The 9625-nt window shown below is 41.9% G+C and overlaps 1 protein-coding gene across 7 annotated transcripts in view; it reads right to left on the reverse strand.

The window, feature by feature from the left end:
* GREB1L (GREB1 like retinoic acid receptor coactivator) overlaps positions 1-9625 on the reverse strand; it is a 245631-nt gene that overhangs the window by 178002 nt on the left and 58004 nt on the right. The window lies entirely within an intron of this gene.

Consider the following 9625-nt stretch of genomic DNA (forward strand, 5'->3'; position numbering starts at 1 on the left):
TGATGCTATCCATCCATCTCATCCTCTGCTACCCACTTCTCCTCTTGCCTTCAAACTTTCCCAGCATCAGAGACTTTTCCAATTCAGCTCTTCGCATCAGATGGCCAAAGTATTGGAGTTTCAGCTTCAGCATCAGTCCTTCCAATGCATATTCAGGGTTGATTTCCTTTAGAATTGACTGGCATGATCTCCTTGCAGTCCAAGGAACTCTCAAGAGTCTTCTCCAGCACCACAATTTGAAGGCATCAATTCTTGGGGGGCCGTCCATCTTGGGTGGCCCTGCACGGCATGGCTTATAGTGTCACTGAGTTATGCAAGCCCCTTTGCCACGACAAGGCTGTGATCCACGAAGGGGTGTATACATGGATACTATTTGCTAAAAGGAGGAATTGGGCTCCCAGGGAGGGGGGCAATCTGCTAGCAACCAAGACAATCTGTGACAAAAGAGCCGCCTCTGGGAGGGAGTTTCTGCACACAAACTTCACTCCTAGGATACCAGCGGCCAAGGATGTGCTTCCTCCTGTTAAGTTCTACAAAGCGAACAAAATGACTTGTCACCCTCACTCCAACAATACACACAGATAAGGGAGGTCCAAATTCCTTTAAGAACCAATGAAATAAATGGCAAATTATCTCAATTACACTAAATGATTCTACGACACTCTGCAAGAACGCTGACATTTTCCTTTGTGAATAGCCTTCTGCCAGATAGCAAACACCCTCCAAATACCAGCCACATGGACAGCATCACAAGTACGGAATTAAACACAGGCTCTACATTCCAAACACTAGAGGACCCAGGAAAGAGTCAAACTTCCTTTGGGCATATGTTAGGCGTGGTTGGATCTTGGGTAACCCTTATGGTGCCAGAAAGGCCTCCCTGAAATTAAGCTGAATAATCCTCTGAGAGGGAGAGTCTGAGAGTCTAACTGTAGGATAGTGTGACTTTATTCAAATAGGCGGCCTTTTTCCTCCCTACTCAAAAATGGTGTGTGTTCTGGAGGGTAGGGAATGGCAGGTATTTCAAGATAATATTTCAAGGAAAGATGATAAGAAAAGCAAGGAAAAAGCATAATAATAGCAAAAATATAGCAGTGAAAAAGTTTTCCAGACTAATTTTGTGTAATGCCTGGCCTGTAGGGGGACATATGCGTTAAAAGATATTTCCATTCTTCCTGCTTGTTTTGGGCTGATTTTATAGAACAAAACAATGTAACGACATCAAACCATCTGCAGAGATAAAATCTAGGGACTTTTCAAAACCTAAGCTTGTTTGGAGAAGGGGAGGGGAAGGCGAAGAGGGAACAGAAGTTAGAGGAGGATAGAACAGTGACAAAACTGGCTTCTGAACAAAAGCAAATAGGAGCATAAAACATTTATGGGTGTTTTCATTCATACGATTTCTTCCTAACTCAACGAATACTTTGGCTTATGATGGATTGACGCCACAGTGAAACTTGACAACTTCAAAATCAACTTCATGTTTGGGTTCCATTCTTTCAGGTGATGAATAGTGGGAAATCCGTGAAGGAATGCCAGTTGAAGTCAGTCATTTATCATGAACCAAAATGGCTAAGTGCCCCATAAACTGCAATGATCCATTTCCTATTAGCATCACACAACAGAAGGCAGCCTCATCTGCATTAACAAGTCTTACCACCTCCGCAGGCAGAGAGGCTAATGTTAGGAAATAGGTTATTTTTGTTCTGTTATAAATCCTCATTATTATACCATAAAAAATTCTTTAAGGATATAAACTACTGATTGATACATTAAGGAATTCTTTGAAAAGATCTTTCCCTGCTTAGGTTTTTATGATTATTATATTTTTAAAAATTTAAACCTGGTAAAGTACTTTTACTGTTTTCACTCAGCCTCTACCTGGATTTCTCTACATAATACAAGCTTCTTTTACCATAATGTCAAACATCACGAGACTACGATTAAAATAATTTCCTGTTTGCCACAACAGTTAGGTGACACTGACACATTTTCAATGTCCTAAGTTTGGCAAATACTAGGTTTCCTAATTCCAAGAAAAGGCATGACCATAGCATGTCATGACTTAAACTAAAACCATTAAAGTGTTAAATTTAATACTTCTCCCATAAACACAGTCAAATGTGTTAGTGGCTCACATCCACATGACTAGTGACACTCTTGCCTACAAACATGGTCAAGAGTTACCTTCCTCCAACAAATGGCATCACTTCTAAACAGAAAGAAAAAAGAAAAAGAAACCCAAATGGCAAGATGAGAAAAGCAGCTAAGGAGAATGGGTACCATTTAAAAAGATGAGGAAAACAGGACTGTTTACTAAGACACTACGAATCCACACTTTTTTAAAACCTCCTCTTTTGAAACGAAGCACTGAAAGCACAAAAAAAGATGTTATCTGATAGTACAACTTTGAGTTAATTTTTAACTGCAGAATGTAATTTAAAATACATAAAGTATTTTTACTGTCTTTGAAGATTCTTCAGCCTTCCCTCTTCCCCTTCATTCTTTTCTTCAAAAGAAACATCAACAAACTTGGAAAACACAACAAATTTGGAAAACAAAAAAGGATATGGCAAACTACTTTTTACCATTAATACTCAATTATGAGCACCCTGAGAACAGTTATTTCAAACAATCATAAATTCCCAAGAGGACAAGAGGAATTAGACAAGGTCCACGTCCTCAAGATGCTTATAATTTACTGAGGAACATAGGATGTATGTGTCAGTCACTCAGTCATGTCCGACTCTTTGTGACCCCATGGACTGTAGCCCACCAGGCTCCTCTGTCCATGAATTCTCCAAGCAAGAACACTGGAGTGGGTTGTCATTTCCTTCTCCAGGAATATAGGACACCTTCATAAATAAGAAAAATGTTTTAAAAACCCTGCAGCAACATGGATGGGCCTAGAGATTGTCATACTGAGTGAAGTAAGTCAGACAGAGAAAGACAAATACAAATGATATCACTTATATGTGGAATCTTAAAAATGGTACAGATGAACTTATTTACAAAGCAGAAATAGAGCTGTAAATATAAAAAAACAATCTTATGGTTATCATGGCTGAATGGGGGGGATAAACTGGGAGACTAAGATTGACATAGACATACTTCTGTATACAAAATAGATAACTAATAGGAACCTACAGGTAGAACAGGGAACTCTGCTCAGTACTCTAAAAAACCTATATAGGAAAACAATCTAAAAGAGTGGATATATTGCACACCTATAACTGATTCACTTTGCTGTCCAGCAGAAAGTAACACAATATTGTAAATCACCTATACTCCAATAAAAAATTCTTTAAAACCTTGAGTGAATTATTACAAAATCAGTATATACCATAATACTTTTAAAATATCAGGACTAAAAAAAAATACTTGATGACTCATTAAAAAAGATTTTTGGAAATAGAGAAAGAGAGAATAGACTATGAGCTGGGGTGACTCAGGAAGAATTCATGGAAGAAGACAGCTTAAGTTTGGTGTCGAAGAGTGAGCAAGTTAGTGGACTGATAAATTCAGTATTTTTTTCCAAACAAAATAATCTCCAAAAATATACAGGCTCCCCTAAAAGTGTTGTCCCAACTAGAATACTGTTGTCCCAACTCAGAATACATCATTCTGAGTCTCCACAAGAGCCAGCCTTTCATACTTGGACTTTTAACCTCTCCATTTCCTGAAATTCTCCCTCGCTGCCCATTCACCAAATGATGACCATCATTGTTATCCTTTCTCCTTTGAAATCACTAATAACCCTCAAGTCAGAAGATCCCACCCACCAAGAACTAGAGGATCCTGCAGAGTTAGGGTTGCCTGTTTATGACCTTATTTATGTCAAGTAGATTTTAATCATCAGAAACTTTCCTGACTCTCTGAGAGGATGCCCTACAAGGATACTAAAATAAAACAAAAAGTTATAAGGGGACTCCAAAAATGTGTCTGTTACTATTTCTTCCAAGCTCTGCCCTGGAGATTTGGGGACAGGTATTTACATGTTATACAGATTCCTAAAGCATGATCAAGCTCTTAACTCTTAGCCTTTCTCAACTTTCGTGGGAATTATTGCAACACGTAGACCATGTCTCCCCAACCCTAGAACATCCCGCCTAGTGCATTCCATGTGCTTCTGCCAGGAAAATCTTTCTAGACTACAAAACACTACACAGAACCCCTTTGGATAAAAAACCTCCAGGGGATCGTCACTACTGATAGAGTGCAGTCCAGTTCTTGAGCTGGTGCTGCCCTGCCTTTTTCCCCCTCAAGGCACCCAGAGAGAACGCAAGAATATTTATAGAGCACAGATAACCAGAGATGTCTTGCAACAAGAAATACAAGCGTCCCCGGCAGCTTGAGGGCAAAGTAGTATCACTGCCTACCTGTAATTCATTCCTAGCCTAGCACAAGAAAATCTGGTTAGGTGATCTGCCCTCTTCAGCCATATCTCTCTTTTTTCCTCTACAGCAGGGAGTCTCAAACTGTACTGTGCATACAGGCCACCGGGGATCTTGTGAACATGAAAATTCTGATTCACTAAGTCCGAGATGAGACTTGAAGTTCAGGATTTCTAACAAGCTTCCAGGTGGGGACGGCTCTGCTGGTCCGAGGACTGAATTTTGAGTAATGGAGATGATGGCAGTGGTTCTCAGGCTGTCCACGAAAATCACCTGTGAAGCTTAAAAAAGTCAGCTGCCTAGGTTACAACTCAAACCAACCAGAATCTTTAGGGGAGCTATTTTTAAAGCTCCCTAGGTAATTTTATTATTTTTTATTTTATTTATTTATTGGCTGCATCACACAGCATGTGGGACCTTAGTTCCCCAGTCAGGGATAGAACCCGTGTCCCCTGCATTGGAAGCACTGAGTCTTAATCACTGGACCACCAGGGAAGTCCCTCCCCAGATGATTTCAATATGCAGCCAAAGTTGCATTTTCTACTTGAGCCAGACCATTCTCTCATCATTCCCCATTCCTTCTCTGCTCAGCTAAGTCCTACCCTTCTCACAGGGCCTGATGTTAGTCCTCCTCTGGAAAGCTTCTCCAGCTGTGGATAACATGAGCTCAGACCCTCTAGACTGTCTATTCCGTCCTTGCCCTCTGCCCTGAATCAGCAGTGGTGTGCGCAGTGCTCCAAACAGGTACTGCTGATTACCTGTCTTTACACGCTCAGGCCTGGCAGGAACAAATGTTAGATGTATGACTTTGAGATGGACTTTTGGGGAAATTCAGCAAATAACAGCAAGGGAGTTCTTTCACGTCTGAATTGAAAAACACAGGTACTGTCTCAGTCAGGAAGGAATATTTTCAGGCCTTGACCGTGCTTGCCAGTTAACCTCAGTTAGGTTCCTCTCGGTTAAGGATAGCAGAGCTTCTATCCAGTCACTAAGATCTGCTCTCAAAAAAGGGTGAAAAGGAAGAAAGAAGCTGGAGTCCAGGGTCATGACCTTTAGGGTAAGATGTGGAGAGGCTCAAATAACAAGCCATTCCCCCCACAGGGAAGCAAGAATTCTCTGGGAATGATGGTCATGGGAGCCCATTCAAATTTGGGAATGAATGCACTGGCTCCTCCAGTTTAACTAATTCCCTAACTACTCCAATTTAGGATATAAAAGACTCCTAGTGCCAATAATATACACAAAAAGCAAGGAGTTGTCAATTGAGGTATTCTCAAAACCTGAGTTCACGAAACGCTTAGTATTAACTAAGAACAGACGATCTCATAATATCAGTCTCAATGCCAGAAAAACGTTTTCAATATGAAACTGGAAAATTTTTAAAACAAAAGGAGTGGACTTCGAGTGGTGGGAACATGTCACAAAAGACAGACCAAGGGAAATACATCATAATTCCAAACTGAGAAGAATTTGAAATGAGAGACAGAGGGTCACTGATGAAGATATTGATCTCTGAAGTAACAGGTCTGGATTCAAATTCTGACTCTGTCCACTTTGTGTCTGCAGGCAAATTCCTTTACCTTTGTAGGCCTTAGTTTTCTCTCCGTGAAATGGGGATCCTAAGGGCAACTCATGCGTCTGTTTTACATGATAAATGGGGCCGTTTCTCCAACAATGCCTACCATACTGGTAGGCATTGTTTTATTTTAAATACTTTTTAATTTTATTTTAAATACCATAAGTGTTTAAAATGTTAAATTTGTTTTTAATCTGTTCAGGTAGGCCTTTACCACAAGAGCTATGTCACAGAGTATATTATTGCAGTGATCTACACTTAGACCTTACCAAGCCACACTTACCAAGCCACCGGAACCTACATACATACATGTTTTTTATGCTTCAGTGCTTTTGCACTCTGCATTTTACCTGGAATGAACCCTCCCAATTTCCTGTCCTTTGCCTCTGCCAAAATAATTAAAAGAATTACTCCTATTATTATTATTTCGTTTCAAAGTCTCACTCCCATGGAATCTCCTCTCCTCTGGGTTCGGTCCCTGTCACCTCCCCATTGGAGGCTGTCTCCTGTGCTCCTTGTTTGTTGTTCCGTCGCTAAGTCGTGTCTGGCTCTTTGCAACCCCATGAACTGCAGCACGCCAGGCTCCCTGTCCTTCACCATCCCCTGGAGTTTGCTCAAACTCTTGTCTATTGAGTTGGTGATGCCATCCAACTCATCCTCTGTCGCCCCCTTCTCTTCCTGCCCTTAATCTTTCCTAGCATCAGGGTCTTAAGTCCTATGCTCCTAGAACATATCATAGGGACCTATATTGGAGTACAGATCATACTCTGAGTTGTGAGCACCTGTGATTCTTTCTCTCATTTGTGAATTTACAGAGCCATGCTGTCCAAAGTGGTCACCACTAGCCTCACGTGCCACTATTAATATTTAAATTAATTAAACATACATTAAAACTCCCAGTTCCTCAGTCTCATGAGCCACATACCAAGTGTTCAAGAGACACAAGGGTCTATGAATACCATATTGGGCCATCATCACAGAATATTCTCTTGAACAGCAATATTCAGGAGCTTCCCTGGTGGCTCAGTGGTAAAGAATCTGCCTGCAATGTGGGACACACAGGTTCACTCCCTGGGTTGGGAAGATCCCCTGGAGGAGGAAATAGCAACCTACTCTAATATTCTTGTCTACAGAATTCCATGGACAGAGGAGCCTGATGGGCTACAGTCCACGGGGCAGCAAAGAGTCAGACACAACTGAGCAACCAAACAACAACAAATTCATCCTCTTGTGCAAGGATTATGTCTTGTTTTTTCCTAGTGCCTCACACTTACTATAATGAGTTTGTAAATGCAAGACAATATCAACAAACACAAGCATGTCTATACACACTCTTTCAGCTGAAAGAGAAAGGATTAATTATTCATTAATGTTTCAGCCTACAAGAGAAAATATAAATACCTAGCACGACCACAAGGCAGGCAATGAATAAAGGATGTTTAATCATGCTTCCCAGGTGGCACTAGTGGTAAAGAACCTGCCTGCCAATGCAGGAGACATAAGAGATGTGGGTTCGATCCCTGGGTTGGGAAGATCCCCTGGAGAAGGAGTTGGCAACCCACTCCGGTATTCTTGCCTGGAGAATTTCATGGACAGAGGAGCCTGGTGGGCTACAGTCCATGGATCACAAAGAATTGGACACAACTGAGCAACTTTCAGGACAGGAATCATGTGAATGAAGTTGGGTAAGAAGTCGAATTCCTTGCCTTCTGTTATAAGTCATGGTTATTCAGCCAGACAACTATTAAAATTTTATTTTAAGGAAAGTCAGTACAATGGCTGAGTGGTCAGTCCTGTTTGGTGGTTTGGTTGTATCTTGCCTGCCTCATCTGGCCAAGTCCATTTGCTCCTTAATCTCAGCCCCACTGTTTATCCCTCACGTGAAAGCCTGTAAAGCACCTCTGAGATGTCTCCAACAGAGTCAGACCAGGTCAACAGAAAGCATTTCCCCGCAGGGCAGAGCAGGCAGCAAGACCATTCCTCTGAATCCTGCTTTCTTCCCAATGATTTCCCCAGCCTCTCTCTGTCCCTCAACCACCCTGAACAAAGATGCTGAGATACCAGTTACTAAACTGCCCTGCTTCATGACACGATACCACCCAGTTCAGTGTTGGTCATCTCTTCCCTTGTCCCTCCCAAAAGCATTCAAACAAGTCCAGATCCGACAAAAAGATCTGTATTTTGCTTGTTGAATGCCCCAAAGTACCCCTGCTGTGCTCTCTCCTTGCTGTCTCAAGTTAACAAATTTAACTTTCCCGCAGACTTACCCTGTGACCAAATTTCAGGACCCAGCCTATCATGGCATTCATTGTGCGCCACCTAATTCTCCAAGAAGAAAGTAACAGAATATTTTTTGTTCATTGATTTGCTGATCAAGAGCCATGCTTGTGGTCTTCCTTGGTGGCTCAGTGGTAAAGAATCTGCCTGTAATGCAGGAGACCCAGGTTCAATCCTTGGGTCAGGAAGATCCCCTGGAGAAGGAAATAGAAACCCACTCCAGTATTCTTGCCTGGGAGATCCTATGGACAGAGGAGCCTGGTGGGCTACAGTCCACGGGGTCACAAAGAACTGGACACAACTGAGCGACAGAGCATGCATGCATGCAAGGAAGCCAGACAGGACACATTCAAGTTCTACTTTCAACTGGAATTACAAATAGGAAGTGACATTTCCCTCAGAGATAGCTTAAAACACCCCATCTACTGCCATGCCATGCAAAGCACATTCAGCTCACAGAGAAAATAAACAGGCGTTTCATCAAGAGACTGCTGAAAAGAAAAGAGGCACAAAACGGCAGAACTATAAATGGATAATGTGAATAACCAGCAAAAGCAAAGAATATTCACAGAAAGAACAGCCTTGTATAGAAACCAAGCACGTGACGTTGTATTTGAGCCTGCCCTGGAACAAGTACATCAGTAAAACACAAGGACCTTTCTACTCTTCTGTGACTTGGAATTAAGGTTCTCAAGCAAGGAGGCAGACCTCATCCCCACACACAAGTTGCTGATGGGAGACACAGAGAGAGTTCAACCCAGATCACAGCAAGGCTTGGTGCCTGGCTATCACCAGCTTCTCAGAGAGGAAGAAATGGAAAACCCATCAACACACTTACAGCTCACACCATAGAATATTCAGAGTAAACTATATAGACCAGCGATTCTTACTTCACAAGGGTGGCTTCTGTTATCTCTCAAAAATCTTTCAGGCTTTCAGGGTCATCGCATAGAGACACCTGCACACGTGGGGTGTGGTGGTGGTTTCAGGGCTCCCAGAAATTCCACAGTCCACCCTCTCGTGCCCCAAAGTAGTCTCTACTTCATTCATTCTCTTTCTTTAAGGTTTGAGGCCCCAGGGAAATGCATGAATGTAGCCCTACAAGGAAAGCCCAGGGCACTAGTTATTTCTCCGCTTCACAGTTCACTCCAAGATTGGCTGATTCATAAGTTCAGCATGTTGTTTAACACAAAGCCATCATGTTCATAGTATCTTCGGGAAACATGGTTCCTCTCTGCTTCTCTCCATTAGTAGTATAAAAGAATAAAAAAGAATAAAAATACAAGTTTTCTCTGACCCTGCATGCATTCACCCAACACACACTGCATACAGGTAGTACCCCAGGTCCTCAGGAACACGAAAGAGAAAAAGCACTTAC

Source organism: Bos indicus, chromosome 24 (genome assembly GCF_029378745.1).
Source record: "Bos indicus isolate NIAB-ARS_2022 breed Sahiwal x Tharparkar chromosome 24, NIAB-ARS_B.indTharparkar_mat_pri_1.0, whole genome shotgun sequence".
NCBI lineage: Eukaryota > Metazoa > Chordata > Mammalia > Artiodactyla > Bovidae > Bos > Bos indicus.